A 20,933-nucleotide genomic window follows, 5' to 3' on the forward strand; every position below is an offset into this window, starting at 1 on the left:
GTGTGCGGGAAGTTCGACCTCCTGCACTCTGGTGAATGCGCGAAAGCTATCAAAAAAGTCAGGAGTGCAAAAAATTAATTTTAATCTTGCCAGATATTGTTCTAGTTTTGACATGATCCATATAGGAAGACTGATGAGAGCCTAGATATATGTATGTATCGCTTCTTTCTTGAGCTTAGATTATTTCATTATTCTGGGTTATATTTGGTATTTGTTGTTGAACACCTTTTCTGATTACTTGAGTCTTACATTTCTCAACACCGAAGTTCATCTCAATGTCACCGGAAAACTGTTCTGTTAGATTTATTAGACTTGTCAATTGATTTTTCGTACTTGCATCATCCATATGTAGTAAGTGACTTAACCTCATTTCTGTTTTGGTGTTAATTTTTATATTGAAACCATAATTGCAGCTATTCAAGATGTCGAAAAGAGGATTTATTGCCAAACAGAACCGTAAGTGGGCTAAGGGAATCGTCTTGAAAGATTCCCCTTCTGATATTATTGGATCTGATTGAACTGTTTGATCATTTAAGGTTATTTGGAGGGTGGTTTCCAAAATTACATTGAATATTTGAGAGAAAAGCAGATATTTTAGAATCAATTTTGTATAATTTCAGAATTTTGCATGCCCACGAATGCGGAACTGAAACATAATAATCAATAAAAGCAGTACATATGTTTTAGTTTTCTTTCCTAGCTTGTTTCCAGCAGATGGAATCTATAATTAATTATTTTTGTCATTATGTATTATTATTGAAAGTTGACCAAGAATGACGAAAAAAGTGCTGGCCAATTTGGTATAAAGTATAAAGGTGACATTTTGAACTAGAGGAAAAAAACCTCATTAGTTATAGTATAAAGTGCAGGGACATTTTGATAGTAAAAAGATAAACTTTTACAGCGAGAGGTATTAATATTGTCGAAGTTTGAAGAGGACGTAAATGAATTGGAATAAGATGATTTCCATATACCAGGATAAATTTTAAGTGGCGATAAATTCTCCTTCTCCTCATAACTACTAAGCTTCCAACTACTCCGCAACCTCATTTAAATAAACTCCACATTCTCACCTTCACCATGATTTATTGTTTATTTTGTATATTTATCTCGCACGTCTCTCAAACGCGACGTAGAAATACAAAGGTTTTGAGAAAAGCGAGATAAAAATAATGGCTCTCTGGTGTGTCTTGGACAGAATTGTGTTTCACAAGCAAATACTTTTTTAGTGAAGGTTACAAATCCACTCACCAGCGTTACCGTATCAACTAACCACAAAACCAGAAGCCATAAACAACGTTTATTGTGAACGTAATGCGCCCCTCGTCAAACGTAACATTTTTTTTATGTTAATTGCACGTTAATTCGTGCCATTTAGCTACCATTGAAATGCAATGAACTTCGCTTAAATTTCACAGTACTTGGAGCGTTTGAATTCTGTTAAGTTCTCTCGTTCGAGACGCAAACACGAACCGTCACGTTAAATTTATCTTGGTTTTCTCGTTGCCTGAAGAGTTATTATGTGCGCAATAAAAATTCTTGAAAAAAATTTGTTTAGATTGCGGCTGTTTTTGCAGAAAAACCCTTAACTTTTTTGTAATTTTTGTAAAAAATCTCTGTGTAGGTTGCAGGTTTTTACGTAGGTATTAAATTTCCAGAGCGTCCTTTTACATGGCTTGTAAAATAAAATTTAAATTGATTTTTTATATTTTAAATTTTATATACGGTTAGTTACTTGTTTCGTTTACAAAACATCGTTTTTATGGAACAGTAACAATTTGTAAATACTTACTTAATTTTTTGAAGAATGATTTATGTTTCAGTGGGATTAGGTTATTACGTAAAATGTAGTGGTGAAATATTATTATTATTATTATTATTATTTAATTAAATTGCCCAACGGAGAAAATTCCATTTACAGGGCAAGGTTAGAAGTAATGAATATTAACAAACAAACAAGAAAATTGGTGAAAGAATTCAATGTAACTAACACAGCAAGAAGTGTTCACGAATCCTATTGAAGGAATCTAATCTAAGAATATCTACAGCGTGTTCAATATTTTCGTAATTTGTAATCATTCGATAGATGGGAGAGTTAGATAGAATGTTCGTTTTGAACTTTGATATAAAGAAAATATTATGAAGCCTTTTATTAAATGCTGGAACTGCAAAGTTTATATTATTTAGTAGCTCTGGACTATCGATTAGGTAGTGAATTAATTTAAATAAGAAAATTACAGAAAAATACGATCGCCTGCAAGACAGAAATGGGAGGTTTATACGTTTAAGAAGTAAATCTTCTGGGTAACCTCGAGGTGGATAAACACCGTCCATCAAGAATAATGCAGATTTAGCAAAACGACGTTGCACTTTCTCAATTGATCTTATGTGTATATTATAATTAGGTGACCACACGACACTCGCGTATTCCAACTTTGGACGAACAAACGTCTTGTATAATAAGATGAAAACATTAACATCAGAGAAATGTTTTGCATTTCTTGTGACAAAACCCAAACACTTGAAGGCGGAGGACACAATTGTATTTACGTGTTCACGAAAGTTTAATTCACAGTCAAAGGTCACTCCCAGATCCTTATGTGAGTTACGTCTCTCTAACGCAGTACACTCAACTGTGTAGTTAAATATTATTGGATTTTTTTTCTTTGTAAATGACATCGAATAGCATTTCTTTAAATTTAGCGGTAGATTATTAAGAGTACACCATTCGTTAGTTTTTAGGATATTATTTTGCAGTCTAACACAGTCCTCAATGCTATCAATTTTCAAAAACAATTTAAGGTCGTCTGCAAACAATAAGTAGTTGACATTCAAATCACATACAATATCATTGACAAACAATACAAAAAGCATAGGGCCCAAAACAGATCCCTGAGGGACACCAGAAGACTGTTCAAAATTATGAGATCTATATCCATGACATTGTACATATTGATACCTATCCTTTAAGTAAGATTTAAAGAGATTCGTCAGACCATTTGAAAATCCATACGACTTCATTTTAGATAATAATATTTGGTGATCTATTCGGTCAAACGCCTTCGAAAAATCCGTGTAGACCACGTCCACCTGACCCGACCTGTCAATATTCTCACAAAGATGTTGTGTCAATGAAACTAAATTTGTAACAGTGGAACTACCAGCCATAAATCCGTGTTGGTGGATGGATATCATACTAGCTATGTGATTATATATTCTCTTATGGAGTATTAACTCAAAGACCTTACAGAAATTGTTAATGATAGCAATCGGTCTGTAGTTTTCAACTTCAGATTTATTCCCTTTCTTAAAGATGGGACAAACACGTGACGTCTTCCAGCTGTCAGGAAAAACCGCAGAACTAATTATTTTATTGAAAATTGATGTTAATGGTCCTAGAAAAATGTGCTTACAGTCAGATATTAGAAAAGCAGGAATTAAGTCTGGGCCAGCTACCATGGTAGGTTGTATGTTATTTAGAGCCTGTAATACTTCAGCCTGCGTAATACTGGATAACGATAACACATTCAATGAGTCAAGATTCATATCAGGGTAGTCACTACAAAGGGGATCAGAGAAAGAACTCGAGAAATACTTCGCAAAACCGTTAGCTATCTTCTGAGGGCTATCTAAACTAGAGGACCCATAACTCATAACACTTGGTAAACCACCAGACCGGGAGATTTTGTTCATATATGAAAACAGCTTTTTTGGATTCGTTTTTATATTATCCTTAATTACTTGTAGGTAATTGGAATAGGCATCTCGTATCTCCCTTTTCAATTCAGACCGTAGTTGTTTAAATTTATTACCGTATTCTTCGTCACTAGTGGCTTTATACCTTTTCCACAATTTATACTTTTGTTTAAGACGCAAAATGATGTTTTTATTGTACCATTCAGGAAAAGCTCCCATAGAGTTATTTTTATAGGGAATATGTTGTGCAAAGATTATCATTAGTTGGTCGTAGAAGACATTGACCATGTCATTGCTGTTCAAAACCGTATTTAAAAAGTTCCAATCTACCTTTAATAAAGCAGCATAAAGACCCACAAAATTGGCCTTTTTAAAGTTAAACTCATTTAGGTTTGTGGCGCAGGATTTTATAGTTTTTGATGTTTCAAAACTAATTCCAATTTCTAATGCAGGGTGATGTTTGTCCTCCGGTAAGATTATTTCACTAGCTTTGCAAACTGTAGGAAATTTATTACTAAACACCAAGTCGAGAAGTCTACCGATTGAATTTGCAATACGATTAAATTGTTTTAATTCAAAATAGTTAATCAACTTATTAATAATATCAAACTTTACGGAGTGTGTATTACATTCTTCACAATTAAGAAATTCCGAGATATTAAAGTCACCAATAACTATAAGATCAGACCCATATGTAAGTCCTGCCAAGCGGAATCCTAAGTCGAGAAGGACATAAGATTGCGTAAGTTCTACCAAGCACAACGCTAAGTCGGGAAAGACCAAGCGCACTCTGCTTCGAAGGAGCTTGTGTCAGCTCAGACAAACACAACACTCCGCAATGAACATAGCCTTTTTATAGCGGTCGTTCCTTCTACACTGTAGTATGGTATGCATGAAAGCCAGTGAGAACGCATACTAGAGGAGCGTCCCGATACTAAGCTTATTTATGCTACAGTATGTTTTTACGAATGTTAGTTAAAGCTTACCTACATTGCTACTTTTTAAAGAGTTCTTCTTTAACTCTCTGTGGTATTTCTTTTTGTCATGAACATTGTTCTTATTGTTTTGAAACGTCTAGTTGATGCCAAAGTTCTTTTCTTTATTTTTTTTTCAGTTCCGTTTTCATGGTTTATTATATTTCTTAGATACTGGTATCTGTCTACTTGTTCCAGTTTTGTTCCTTTTGCTAATTTTTTATGTTCTCTTTTATATTTTGCTATATTAGTTGATTTTATTTTGTTCACGTTCAGGCCCCAATTTCTCATGTACATTTTGTCGTCTTTAACTCGTTAACTTCCTAGCTTAACGTCTTTCACTGCGGTTTCTATCACTGAAGCGAACAGTAGAGGGTTAAGATAGCAGGATTGGCTTACTCATTCCTAAGTTGTTATGAATTTCTCCGAAGTTACATATCATTTATTAATTCCCGAAGAATGTCTCTTTATTTAAACTGTTTACAAGGTGGATCTGTGACTTCATATCGAGGGTGGTTCATGGGGGTTCTGGCCTATTCGATTTTTAATTTGTTTTTTCTATATTTCGACACTACTGCGGTAGGGGATGCCGTGGTTAAAATTATTGCATATATTTCGAAATAGCCCTGTATATTCTTCTAATTTTCTATTATTTTTCGCTTCCTTTCCATTTAAATATCTCATGACAATGATCTTTTCATTTACAGCCTCCACTACGTTTTGAAATTTTTACTAAAATGTATCTTTTTACTTCCCGAGCGTAAGCAAAGGAAGTATTGTAATCGAGTCCGTCGGCCGACTCTCTACTTTTACGTTTTCTCGATCTTTCATGACCCCTAGAAGACGAAGAAATAGGTCTCCCATTTCCGTCTGTCTGTCCGTCTGTCCGTCTGTCCGTCTGTCCGTCTGTCCGTCTGTCCGTCTGTCCGTCCGTCTGTCCGTCCGTCTGCCGTCCCGGATTTTTATTAGACAGATAATCTCCGAAAGTACTCGACCGATTGTTGTGAAATTTTGTACTTATATTAAGAATATCATGTAGATGGTAAAACGCTAACCAAAATTTGTCTAATCATCCCCACCACTAATGCGATGACGTCACTTCAAAATTGTACATAGTAAAAAGGTTTTCAATTGTATAAAATAACATAGTCCTACACATGTAGTTTACAACTCTGAATCGACTTTTCACCCGAAACGTCCAGATTTTTGGAAAAAAAAATCAAAATTATAAAACAACATTTTGAAATTTAATTTTTAATCTGCTAACCAGAATGCTTTGAAATGTTGCAGATGTTTTAAGGCTATAAAGAGCATCATAAATCTTTAGTCAAAATATATTTGCTTATCCCCTCCAAAAACTTGATGACGTCAGCTCGAAAGTTTGCCGAATAAATCATATCTAAAATGTACAAAATATGATGAGCCTGTACTTGTCATTTATCATTCCATTCATAATTTTTGGATTTGCATATACAGAGTGACTCAAAAAAATTAATGAATGCGTAAATATATTTTATTGATTTAATCAGGAACTACAAAACGGAATGCTCTGACATCTTGCAGATGCTTTAAGGTTATAAAGAGCATAATAAATGTTTAGTCAAAATATATTTGCTTATCCCCTCCAAAAACTTGATGACGTCAGCTCGAAAATTTGCCGAATAAATCATATCTAAAATGTACAAAATATGATCAGTCTGTACTTGTGATCTATCACTCCATTCATATTTTTTGGATTTGCATATACAGGGTGATTCAAGAAAATAAATGAAAGCGTAAATTTATTTTACTGATTTACTCAGGAACTACAAAACCGAATGCTTCGAAATCTTGAAGATATTTTAAAATTATCATAAGCATGGTAAATTTTTGATCAAAACGTATTTGGTCGTCCCCCCTAAAAAATTTATGATGTCACCACAAAATTTTGCTGAATAAATCCTATCTAAAATGTACAAAATATGGTGAGTCTCTTCTTGTGATTTATCATTCCATTCAAATTTTTTCGATTTGCATATACAGGATGACTCAAAAAATTAATGAATGCGTAAATTTATTTTATTGATTTAATCAGGAACTACAAAACCGAATGCTTTGAAATCTTGCAGATGTTGTAAGGTTATAAAGAGCATAATGAGAACGGGAATTAACAGCAGAGTGCAACGAAACAACGTTATTCTAATCTCAAATAAACGAAGTGCAGTCCGCAACGGCAATGAATTCGCATCCCGTGCGAACCGTACCGAGTTTGGCCTTGCCTAGCCCGACAGAAATCCGCTCTCTAGATATTACACACCGGCGCCGTATACGTGAGTAAATTGTTTCGTTATTTTATTGATTATAAGAAATCAATATTCAAAACGACCCAATTCATTTTCCCGAAAATTTGGGAACACAATAATTTTATTCTTAGTGTAACCAGCCTAACTAGGCTGGGGCGTGAGTTAAAAAAAAAACTAATAATATTTTGAAAAATTAAATTATCTTTAATCGGGTAGCGTGTTTTTATCTCGTCTTCTACCTGAGAAGTGTTAATCACACATCACAGAAAAATGGGAATTCTCTTACCTTTCGAAACTTCCCTTTTCGCTGTTCGAGGGCACGGAGTCACTCACTAGTACCGCTGTTTCCATGCACTATTATTTTAACGCAAGGGTCGGCCGCAAAGCCCGCAAAAAGAAAGTCCAACGTAGTTGAAAATCGGTCACCCTTATTTATTTACACACACTAATGAATTAATCAAAAATTTACACAAGAAAACCAAAATGAACAAGTGGATCACCGCTCGCGGTGACTTCCACAAATTTAGAAAATAAGACAAATAAAAATTTAACACTGAACAAAAATGAACACTAAGACACTTTGAAGCAAAATTTAAAACAAAGAACGCGTCGAGAAGGAACGAGTTGCACACTACAAAATCCCGACCAGAGAACTGACAAAAATTGACCAAACTACTCTTTTATAATTTCGCCAAGAGTGGAGACTCCACCCGACGTCAAGGGGCTAACAAAGAAAAACCAATGGGATGAAGAAACCCCCTGTGTTGGAAAGAAATGCTTTCTCGTTCTTTCTCGTCTACACCAGCAAACCGCTCAAATCGCCGTCGATTCACATATTCTTATCAAAAGTCCCTGACAATATCAATTACATTATACCATGAATCTATCGAACAGCTTTTTGGAGTGGTCACTGGTTCGCGACTTAACTAGGATAGCCAGACATAGATCTCGAACCCATCAAACGTTCTTTTACTTATGACTCGGCTGTTTCTCACAGGTGGAAACGCAAACTTTATTCCACCTGTGGTAGGCTAGATCTATGTCCGTCATCCATCCGACTTTCTAACCTTTTGTTTTCTCAAAACATCTGTACACAATCATTTACAAAGTGAGGAATCGCATCATGCCATTTCAATAACGGGATCTCTCAAACAAAGCTCTTCTCTGCCTCTGTCCCCATCCATCGTGGTCGCTATAAGACTGTGCCGTTTCTTGAAATTCGACAAAAGGGCTAGGCACGCTTGAAACTCAATTTACTTTTTTAACGACTCCCTCGGAAAAGATTGGGCATGTGGTACTATAAAGTTAACCCGAGGGTCCAGTGCCACATGCAGAGAGGACGGGATATAGCTAGATGGGACAAAGGAAGTATATGGATCTATTTGTTGGGATTTTCTGGGAAGGTTCGGAAGAAGTGATTTTTAAGGGGTCGTTAACAAGAATTTCGACCCATGATGAACAGCCGAGACAAATCAGCTCGCGACAATGACCTTTCTGGGGTTGCACGTGCACTCGTAACAAATGCACTTGTTACATTAGTATTACACTACATCTATCCCAACTGATATACGTGTCCTTGCAAAAATGTTGATGACGTCATCACAATTTTTTTTTAAATTCCCACTACAAAAATGTAATGAGAAAAAAAAACATAATAGGCATGCAGTCGTCAAGTTTCCGACAGCGAGGGAAGTACTGTCTAAACTCTTTAGACCAATTTTTTTTTCACATCTTCGTTAGGTCCGTACCTACACTGGCATTAAATTTCAAAATCCTCTCAGTCCGTCAGACTATTCACTAGTTTTAATTTTTTATTAGAAGTCCTAGTCCGGCTGCTGCGTTCTCCTTCTTCTACACTCCACTCTATATTATCTCGTGCCCATCGTGTATTATTTTACACCCTTTCCTCATTAAGTTCTATTTCCCCTTCTTTCATTTCCTCGATAAGTTCCCTTCATTGCCTTTCAATCCATTCACATTCCATGTTGCGATATTTTATAATCTTTATATTTGCGTTTTCGTTTCCTTTTTTCCATAATTTGGAACCTTTTCTATTACCTTTTCTGTCACCTGCGTTTAGACCCGGTTTTTTGGTTTCTTGATGTTAAAGTTTCCCATGGATTTGTTTTTACAGTCGACCCATTTCCAATGTGTACCGTTTATGGTTGGGTTCAAATACCCGACCTTAACCCAGTTGCCCTTATTTTATTCTTCTTTATTGTTTTCTTGTGTCGACTTTCTTTCTTTCCCTTTTGGTCATTTGTTTTTTGATGTTTCATAACTCGTAGAATACGAAAAAATAAGTCCGCTGTCATCTTCACCAATAATTTGATAACATCTCCTTATAAACTTGTACATTAAACATTATTTAAATTTTACAAAAATAATATAATCCCAGGTTTATAAATCTGCCTTTTTCTCCCAGCCGTCCAAACCAAAAAAAAATCAAAGTATGTATCAGCTACATACTTATTAACTCCTCCTGCATTTCTTAATTTGATATTTATTGTAACGGTTCTTTCTTTATTGCATGGTTCATATCATACTTACTTAGCAGCACTCCTTCGATCCAATGTATCATCGGGAGAAGAATAAAAAATACGATCAAAGACAGCCATGGATTTTTTAAAGTTAAATTTATTTGAACATATTATTATAAAAATTCGAAATTAAACATAAAATGTTGCGTTTATTCGACTAATTGTAAATGGTCTATATAAGGAACACTATAATTGGATAAAATGATCTGGTTTTAATAAGTATATGCATACACAATAGAAGCGAAAAAAAAAACAAAAATTGTGCTGACGCTTACGAACGCAAACTCTTGAGTAAAAAATACGCCACAACCTACGTATATAAATAAAAAATTTCTTTAAGTTAAAAAAAAAAAATAATAGTCCTAGGACTCGCAACAATATTTGCGGCCCCTACGACCGAACCCCAAAAATAAACGAGCAAAGGTATACATTTCCGTCCTGTTAAACTCAGAAATATGTGTTTGTTCTGCCGTAATTACTTACTTTCCCAGCATGCCACCCACGTAATCAGCAGATTCTTATTTCCCAAAACTGCCATGATGCCTCCACGTTTTCCCAAAAATATTGTACTCCAGGGCACGGCATGCATATTTGCGTAGATGTTGTCAGAAATAAAAGAAGCTTTATTGCACACTAGCGTTACTTCGCGAATTTAATATCAACAACCACGACACACACATCGAGTGATGGAATTCTTGTTCGAAATAATAATAAAAAGAAACGTTGTCGAATGATGAAAAAAACAAATGTTGTGATACGAAGAGCATATAAAATATTTGTACGAAGGGAAACGGAGATTAAATTGTAAACCATTTACGAGAGGTATAAATTGTGTTATTCCTGAGCTTTGGAGGAATCCGTCTCAGTTATTCTAAACGTTGTAAAAACAGGATTTCCAAACTGATGGTAGCTTGCACAAGACATAAAGACTTTAAATCCTTCTGTTCGTCCTCGTGGGAGGATTTGCTTTATGTGTAACGAATAGCGAAGAACACAAAACTTCAATGTATTTGTTTGAGAATATGTTGAAGACGCTGAGTGCCAATTTAATTTACGATCGGGACCTAATAGCTATCGCAAAAAATCATGTCCGGGCTATGCTTAAACGCCTCGACAATGTCAGGAAACTCGTCAAAGTCAATTTCGATGTCACTCGTAAATCTGGAACTCGAGAAATTGGAGTTTCTTTTTATTATTCTGCGGTTACTGACGGCTGGATTTTTCTGTAAGATTATGAGGGGTGGCGGTGGCCACATTTGAGAAAATCGGCACGTTTCTTTGATTAGGGGATCGAAGCTGGATGACCTCAATTTTCATGTTGTCATTCGAGATGTGTTCCGACTATTTTGGAAGAAGAAATATATTGGTAATGAATGGAAGGAGTTTTGGAACTTTTCTGTAATGATGAGTTGGCAAGACTGAATGAGAATGAAAAATAAATTACTGGAATTTTAGCGATCCTGGAATGGCATGTGTCCGTAAATGCTTTAAAAAGGTCTTAGATTCATAATTGAAACACCAAATGAAACTAATCTTCCTATATATGGTAATTTGGTTCGATTTTTAAAATTATTCCAACGAGTTGTTTCCAACTTGAGACATCGTTTTCAAAGCTTAAAATTATTTATACGTACCTACTATAAGTACTTATAACAAAGGATACGACAGAAAAATAAACATCACCTTTACCTACGGTAAAAGAAGCATGCTCAATTTCGAATTTAAAAGAGTACCGCATATTAATTACTACTTAATACTTTAGTATTTATTTGGGTGATTAATAATATTTTTAATAATACATTAACAAAGAAAAGATTTAATTGTCATATACGCTTCTGGATTCTTATTCTGGATTCTTAATTTATGGGGGCTGACCGTAGCCAGCCGGCACTTAGGCCTCGCCTTTGGGCCCATTGTACCTTCCCCAAGTCTATATCAGGGTGTTTTCCCGCTCCTCTACTCGTCAAGCCACCCAACTGCTTGAATGTACTTGAGTAATGCAGAGGGTGGAAACTCCCTGATATTTGCCATACTAGGCCAGATGTCCCCTAGTATGGATTCCCTGTAGGAGGCTAGGGCTGGACACTCACGAAGAATGTGCTCAGCTGTTTCCTCTTCTTCATTGCATCCACGACAGATTGGGTCTGTTACCACCCCTATCGTATATAGATGTTTGTTAAACTGGTAATGTCCCGTAAGGAATCCTACCAGTTTACGCAGTTTGTCCCTTGAAAGTGAGAGATAAAATTTCGTCAACTTATACGCTTATTTTAAATTATTCTATTCTCATTTGCTGGTGATTTTATGAAATTTTAGCAATATTAGATAACGAACAGCATTACCCGCTGACATTTAACATATAAATTCAGCGCCTTGTAAGTAATAAAAGGTCATTAATTTAATTATTGTATGAGTTCGAAACTCATTTCCACTACACTAATTAGAAGCAATACAACACACCATTATTCCAAATTTAACGCTTATAGCTTTATATTTCATAGCTGACAACACATAATTAACTAATATAAAATATGATCGGAAAAATGTTGAACCATCGTTCACAATCCAGAAATTTTCACAACTGTTAGTAAATTATTTGAATCTTAATAAAATTTCAATTTTACTCCTAATTATTTTTAGAATGCAATATTAAGAACAAATTATGTTGTGGATCAGTGCAGGTTAGACCAGAATAATGTGTGAATCAACGGTGGCTAATTAAGGGAGTTTTTCAAAAATTAGAAATTAATAGTGGACAAACAAGTATGTAGTGTTGGCTTTGAAAACACAAAATAAATTATCCAATATCTAAATTGTGCAAAGTGGGCAACAAATTTCAACAATTACCTTTAAAGCAATTTTAAGTAAAATTACCCAAGCATATTTTTTCTAAAATTATTACTTGTTTCAACTTTACCAACGATCGTTACAAAAGCATTACCACGAAGATTGAATCCATTGTTAAAATATACATGAATTTGCTTTTTTCCTGTTGGAAAGAGAGTTTAAAAACCTCACTTGTGTTGACCCATATTCACGCATTTTCAACAATTAACTTCATTTACGATTACAGTTATTATCTGTGGAATCAGGATTTACCGTTTTTATGATAAAAAAAGAGAGCACTAATTTATTCATTTAAATATGACCAAATTACACAGCAACATAGTTGTTTTTGCTTCGTCGAAAAAAGTGCTTAAGACCAACAGCTTAAAATTCATTTCAAGTCTTCTTACAATTTATGACAATAATATATAAATGGTTTAGTAAAAGTTACTTGTTAAAATTCCAAAAATTATAGTCTACGAAAGTTTAAAACTCACTACATAGGTACTTAAATTTTACTACATTCCGCTGTGTCTTTTGGTACTAAATAGTTGGTAACAATTAATGGTACAATCTCGAATTCACTAATGTCGGGAGACCCTGTCCATAAATTAAATGCACACAAAATACTGTCTTTCTAAGTTCTACCTCGTGAAAATTATAATTATGTAAACAATGTGCTAAGTAATAAACAAAATTCCAATTTTGTGTCAAATAAACTAAAATTCTAACTGGCAGCAAACTGCATTTGAATACTTTACAACACACAAAGAATAACTTTTGTGAGCAACGATTTTTGTTTGCTTGCCTGTTATTGTGTGACTATAGTAATAAGTTACGAATAAAACCTGCACTGTGAATAACCGAAGTTTACTTCATTATTCTGAACTTCGCGACTTATCCAGATGTTTATGTCAACAAGTACGAATAGACGAATCTTCTAAGTTTACGTAACAAGTCTAGCATAAAATATACAAAATGAAAATGTATCAGTATTTACAAAGTTTGCATTTACAGCTCCTTCAAGGTAAAAACATATTGAATACTGACCTATTTTACCGTGCCGACATAGATACAGGATGTACGTACAATCCGTTTTATTTTCATAAATTAATGATTCTGAAATACAGTCATTAAGTATACACCAACATGATTTTTCAAAATGAACATAGACAAAGTAGCACTTTTATGGTATAAAATTTGTTGCTTATATATTTACTAATAATCTTAATGGGTTGCACTTCAGTAGATACATTTGCGATGTGTTGAAAAATCTGTTGAAGGTCGAATTAGCAGCTTGTAATGGGTCCGTTAACTCGGCATTACTGGAAAATAAGATTTAAAACCGATTGTTGTTCTATTTTTTCCTCCCTGAAAATAGCTAAAGGTGCAAATGTTCATGCTAACGATGATTTATTTAAAGAGGAATGAAATATAAACTAAACATTAAAAGAACAAATCAACAACAATAAGTTGATGATTATTAGTAGTGAAACGAATAGGAAGGCTAGAAGCAATTGTTTTCCAACACTTCAAAGCAACATTACTCAACACACTAGAGTAATTTACACAATGGTTCGGGAAAGCTTGCTTCCCCCATGAACGCTTGTTGGAGGCACAACGGTAGGGTTGCTCCCACCGTAGTTTTCTAGATACTTCCCGAGACTCGCACTCTCCAATGTAGATGGTGCTCCAACACCTCCCTTCGAGTCAAAAGTCGCACCATTAAACGAATGGCATCGTTAGTACTTAATCGACCTGAAGCTCTGACATCACCCTGATTCTCGACGAATTCATCACGGCGACGTTGTTCGCACGCGTGCGCGTTCTCCGACACAAATTAAACACACGTGATTCCGTTTATTTAAGCTCTGGACCCATAACCGGTTGTTGCAATCAAGGGAAACACGAACGGAATCAAAATGTATATATTAAGAACATAAGGCATGTACCACAATATATCAATAAAAGAACGGGACAACATGGCGATCGTGCTCGCTCTGACTTCAGTACCGTTGTGTCTACTTTACAAACATGGTGTATCCTAAATGGGCCGTGGCTTTCCACATAATGTTCCAGAAACTTCCAATACAGTTCTTTACATACCTGTACGTAACTGGGATCAGAATTTTGCTTCCTTTTGGTAAAGTCAACTATGAACTTGGCTGTACTAATTAATATATTATGGTTTTAACATTGAATATGTCTATATTACAATATGTCTATATGACAAGTTCATTTTTAAGTAAAGAAGCACACTAGACCCTCTACATTTTATTCTTTCTAACATCAACGATACCCAGGTTATCTTTAAGTTGACGCCATCTGAAACGAATTCCAATCTGTCATTAAATTCTGACGCGCTTTGTAATTGTTCCCCACGTCGTAATTTAACAATGAATTCTTACAGTTGTGCGTCATGTTATTCGCTTCTTCCAACTCCACAATACTCTAATAAAGGGTACAACAATCGCTTTTAATTTAAATGGTAATACCTTAGACTAGATTAATTCAGTACGTGTTTATTATAATAAAAAATTTGCATTTTAAAACTCATATTAATCACGTTTTGTTACTAAATTCTACTTCAAACAGTCCTGCTACCCTTTATCAAATTATTCCAGAACGTAAATTTTCTTTTCCAACAAATCACACAATATGCAACATTCGGCATAAAATTCGGCATGGCCTACGATAATCGTAAAAAATAAAGAGTACAATAAAGTAAAGTCAACAGTGTGCGAACAGTATGTTCTAATAATAATAATCAACAGGTTCATTCGTTTCCGTTTTCAGTACTTTTTCTAGCGAATCGACGATATTTTAGCCCGACAGCTACCCATTCGAATAAATTGCACACCCACACACATTTTTCCCACCTAATCCAAGCAATAAATTAAAAGCAATGTCGATAGGCTATAGGTTTTCACGGTTAAACTTGGCGCATCCCCGTTTAAGTGGATTATAAAACGGACAGACCCCATTAAACGCAGGAAAAACTTTATAACAAGTGTTAACCCTGTCCAGCCTCCCTTATCATACGAATTCGTTTCGCTGAAATGAAAGTTTCGCGGTGGAAACTGTACCGATTTAAAGTTTCAATCAACGATTATTCCTAAAGGGCGGAAGGAAATTCTGGCGACATTGTAGCAAGGCTTATCGCTTGTTGTGGTAGAGAATAATCCGCCACAATGCCATTGTGTCGAAAATTTGGCGCAATTAATACGGGATTAGTTAGTCGAACACGCACCGAATGCGAAGTATTGTCTGATTATGATTATGGAAGCTCGAAAAATGTTGACGAAATGGGGTTAGGTTAAGATCGGTACGGGGAGGAACCAAGGACGGAGTAAAGTTCGGGACGAGTTTTAACTTCTTTAAATAAACGCACAGATAAATGTTTTATGGATGGCTGGCTTTGTGTAGTAAAAAATGCAGCCAAATGTGGGCTAGACAGTTAATTTCCCAGACGCAAAAAAAATATTTTAAAACAATTCATTAAATGCGAGCTGTGCGTTTTTTATTTGAAGTGCACGAAAGGAAATCGATACTTGCTTAAATTATAATTAAATCTAACTTTATAACATCAATATTCGACCATTCTTTTTTGTGTTTTTTCAATATGATTAATATAAATAGAATAATATAGTGACTAGACGACACAGTCATTTAAAATCGGTCTAAGTAATGACACGTATAGCCAAGCGTACTGTAAGCTTTATTGGTAATAATGTATATATTGTGTAATTCTAATTTGAGAATATATCACTGCACCAAGATCATTTAAAGCATTCATATTTTTTAATATTAAATTATCAAGATAGTGGCACGGCTCATCTTGGAAATATATGTGTTCGTTTCATAGAGAAGCGTATACATTTACAGTTGGAGAAATTTAAATTCAGGTCGTTGGGAACACATCAAACACATAGATTACAAAGACTTAACTGTAAAATAAGTTGCTTTTAATATTTTCTCAGATGTCAAAACAAAAAGTAGTGAGCCCAGTTGAGAGTCTTGGGGTACGCCTGAGCTAACTGCAAAATCTCTGGTCAAACAACTATTTACTTTAACGGTTTGACTTCTGTTACATCAAATGAACAAATCCAAGATAACACTAAATTCCGGCTTCATAACAGTACAGCTTACTTATTAGTCTATAGTGACTAACAGAGTCAAAAAATTTTTTAAAATCCGTGTAAATAGCATCGACTACAAATCCGTCTTCTAAGCGCTGATTAAATAATTCGTGAGATAAAAAACATTACATTATTGTGGACCTCGAAAAAACAAAACCATATTTTTCGTATCTACCTATCAATTTTGCATTAGATAGTGAAAAATTACAGACATATAAAACAGGCAAAATTAAAGCTTCGGCACAAGATTTTACAAAAATTTGTGGTAATCTGTCTGGATCTTTATGGACATTATTTGAAACATCTAAAAGTTCTTCAGCTAATAGATTTATTAAATGACTGATAACAACAAAACGAGAGATTACTGTTAATATAAAGTTGAATCTTAGATTTGTAAACACAATTAAAGTATTCTACAAAAATTATCGATTTTATTTAATTTAAATGGTCTAAAGTTATTTAGGCATAAGTTAGATCATCCCCAAAGCATAGTCAGTTCTGTGCATCCTTTAGTGAAAATTCGCGTATAAATATCAATAAATCGACACAATACACTAATAATGCCTCAACTTTGAATTTTTATTTTGATTATTATTAAACTACACTCCTCACGCCAAGCTCAAACTTCAGACAAAACTGTAAACCCTCCCTTTGGCCAAAACACCTCAAACGTCCCATTTTACAAGTTTGGAACAACAATAAACAAAATCCACATGGGAAATAAACTTTCCAAAAGTACCCACAAACTTAAATAAAACTGCCTGCTAACTAAACCCCGAAAAATTTTACGAGCTATATCATCGCATGTTCTTTTAATTCGCCTTTATATTTATAGACGGTAAAATAGAATAACAGCGGATTAGATGTTCATAATCGTAACTCACCATGTGCATCCGACTGACGTCCAAAAAGTTAAACCTGATCAATAACCATTCACGAAGCACTTATCCTTTGACGTCAAATGCCCCCAATGTCGAAACGAAACCAGATATTGAAATTAGTGGGCAAAAGTTTCGATGGATTTTTCCGTACTCACGACCCCGGAGCAAACGGGGTTGGGCTAATAAAAGCGCAGAGTTTGGCAAATATTTGAATTGAAACGTAATCGGAAATAGTTTTATGGGACAGTGGTGGTTTAAAACGGGGTTGCATGTAAAATGTGGTTAATTCAGTATGATGAATTTTTATTCCTTTAGTTATGTAACGATTTAACAGGTACCCAGTATAAACTTTAATTTAATTTAACTTAAATTAGTAGATATAAATAAAATAGGCGACTTATTTTTATTTGGGTAAAATTTACGAGTGTACACCCAAAATGAACATGAATTAATTACGGAAAACTATTTAAAAATATTCCAAAAATTTACATATACTTGACACAATAAAAAAATAAAACAAAAATTAAATAAAAAAGAGTTAGTGTTAATGCATCTGCAAATTTTAAATTCTTTGAGATTTGTTGACCTTCTACAAAAAAAAGCTGTCGGTCGTTCACAACTGGGGACGACATACCTTATTTATATTTGTAATTTACAGAATTATGTTTCGCAATTCCTAAATTTTATATGCAGCGTGATTCAAAAATGCTACACTAACTCAACGGTACATTATGAAGTTCGGAAGTCAAGACAAATCATTAAAAAATTGCTTACATAAATTTGATCTTCCATATTTGCGTCCAAGGGTTTTTACTTTTTTATTTTTTCTTTGCTCAATAAATAGCCCTTAACAACGTGCCACCGAGTCAGTGTACCATGTTTGAATCCCTTAATATATAACTTGGAAAATTTACAAGAATTATTTATACTCTTGCAGCAGCTTTAGATGCAACTCGCATTTTTTTTTATATGTTAAATGTGCTAAGATTGTTGACAAAAATTGACCAAAGCTTAATATAACTGTAAAGGAATTTAAGCATCAATAAAGCTGGATATAAATCATTATGTGGTAGACGTGATCCATCCACAAGGATAATGAAATGAAAGTTTTGTTTAGAATTCTCTGGAATTTAGAACTAATTCGTCAAATGAAGTTTTCCCTTAATGTATTACAAGCGTATGTCTGGAAAGTTATAACTCTAATGAAATTTCTTGCTATAGGGTTACAATGTTTTTTAAGAAACATCAAACATTGTTCTTTTAATTATAAATCTTATCTAACTTTCAGAAAATCGTTTGTCTCAATCTTATTTGGAGAAGATTTGTGGTATATTTTCACAAATCTTTTTTAAAAAACAAACCGAATTGTTTCGTATTTTACATAAGTTGAGCTACATGTCTGCAGATATTACACGATAATGAAAAAACTGAAAATATTGTAATTGTAATTGTTATATTTCATAAAATTATTCAAAAATATTTTTCAATAAAATTTGATCAAATGATATGCGTCGACTAAGATTCTGCCAAAATTTTTGAAAAACACGGAACCCGGAGATTTTTTCAAGTTCTTTTAAATAAAACACAAGGGGCTCCGAATATTCTCTTATATTGTTAAATAAAAACACATTGGACGCCCTCAAGATTCTTTCGAAAGGTGTTCAAAAATGAAACACAGGAACTCTGGAGCAGTTTTCAAATTCTTTAAAAATGAAGCATAAGGAGCTCCGAAGATCTTCTTCAAAATCTTTCATAAACAAACACCAGGGATCTTCAATATGTTTTTTGAAATTTTTTCGTAAATAAAACACTGAGCGGTCCAGTCTCATTTCTTAAAAAAATTGACTTTGTGAATTTTATTTTTTCATTTTTCATTATAACTCTTAAAAGTTAAAATCGAAATAAATGTGGATTATTAAACTACAAGTAAAGAATGCATAGATGCATTTCAAGTGAGTTTTTCTTCATAATATTTTGTGACGCCATCAACTTTTTACTGAGGATAAATATATCAATTTGAATATGTATAGTATAATATTAATAACAGCACTGTATTCCCAGAATTTTAGGACACTAAGGCAAGCCGTTTTTGATTTGGTCAATAAAATAAACTGCGTCATTCAAACATTTTTAAACTCCACTATAAGCAATTTAAAAAAATATTAATGATTTTAGACACGATTTATCCAGCAGAATTTTGACATGACATCATCAAGTTTCTGTAGGGGATAAACGTTTGTAAGATTTCAGAGAAGTCAGTTTTATAACTTTTATTTGTTCCTCACTTGTAAACATCAATTTACCAAGTCACTGTATTCATAATTAAAATGTCACTTTACTGGCTAGCCAGTAAAATTTTTACAGCCCTGCTCGTGCTCATACAGTCATGTATTTTAAACATTTTAAACTATTATAAGTTGAAATGACAGCCAAAATTAATTCAGGTAAATTTTTACTCACAATTGCTGCTTCCTCAGTAATAGAGCTTGCGCCACACTCATTTCAATACATCGAAAACGATAAATCGAAAAATTTAACTGACAGAACTAGACAACACAATAAGTGCTATGATAAGTGCCATGCTGGTGTGCGTTTCCAAGGCAATACGTCTAAAGCTCATACGATGTTTCTTCAAATATTGGACCTTCTAGAGTTTTTAATAGTTTATAATAGATATTTACAAGTGAGAAACAAATACAATATTGAACAATACACGCAAGGTAATGGGTTTTTACTGGCTCCAGAAGGTGACTAGCTCGTCTGCGGCTTGCCAGTCATATCCTTGTGTCCGCCAGAAACAACCCTTTTACCATGCTAGTAATGTTAAATACTAACTATAATAATTAGTAATGATTCGCAATTTTGATTTTTTCCCCAAAAATGCAAACGACAGACAAACAAAGGCAATATTTGTAATATCTTGTTCTCAAAGTGCTGCTGCGGACATCGAGATAGGTTAAACAATTTCATTAAAACACTACCAATGGAAATGTAATTAAAATAATAACTTGTTCAAACTTCGTAAAGTCTAAAATTAATCTTACAGTCCGAGATAAATTAATGTACACAAAGCTGTCGCAATAATTAGTTTCATTGTTAAATACAATATTTTCAGCAAAAATCGAGACACTGTGCTTCTAGGAATATCGGACTAAACATGCGAAAATAATATGTATTTGCGAGAAATATGTAATCAACTAACAAAAATGAGTAGACGTCATCAATTTTCTGGAAGAAGTGATTATTCAAAATTTCTAACATTTTCACAAAGTTCCCACGAATACACCGAAATGGAATGGACAATTGACACACAGGCGAAAACCCTCTTGCGTAAATTTAACAGTATCAGATTATTACTCCTTTCACTTTTTACTGCTAAAACAAAACGAAATCAATACCCTTTCCGGTGACACCGGAAGCAAGGATCATTCGTCGCAACGCACGACAAGTACGAACAAATGCGATATAGATGGAAAGTTCATGCGAAATTTATGGAGAAATGTAGATGTAGAGCGACGTTCTAAAAATGGGATTTTCGTTTGAGGAGGAGCAGTTTTTAGGGTAACGCTAAATTACGCGTTCGCTGACACACTTT

At 34.1% G+C, this 20,933-nt stretch overlaps 1 protein-coding gene across 8 annotated transcripts in view; it reads left to right on the forward strand.

Moving 5' to 3' along the window:
* The window catches only part of LOC135134331 (mesotocin receptor-like), a 211,768-nt gene that overhangs the window by 174,730 nt on the left and 16,105 nt on the right, over positions 1–20,933 (forward strand). The window lies entirely within an intron of this gene.

Source organism: Zophobas morio, unplaced genomic scaffold (genome assembly GCF_036711695.1).
Source record: "Zophobas morio isolate AGI-343-1 ecotype UQ-CSIRO unplaced genomic scaffold, CSIRO_AGI_Zmor_V1 ptg000023l, whole genome shotgun sequence".
NCBI classification, from domain to species: Eukaryota; Metazoa; Arthropoda; class Insecta; order Coleoptera; family Tenebrionidae; genus Zophobas; species Zophobas morio.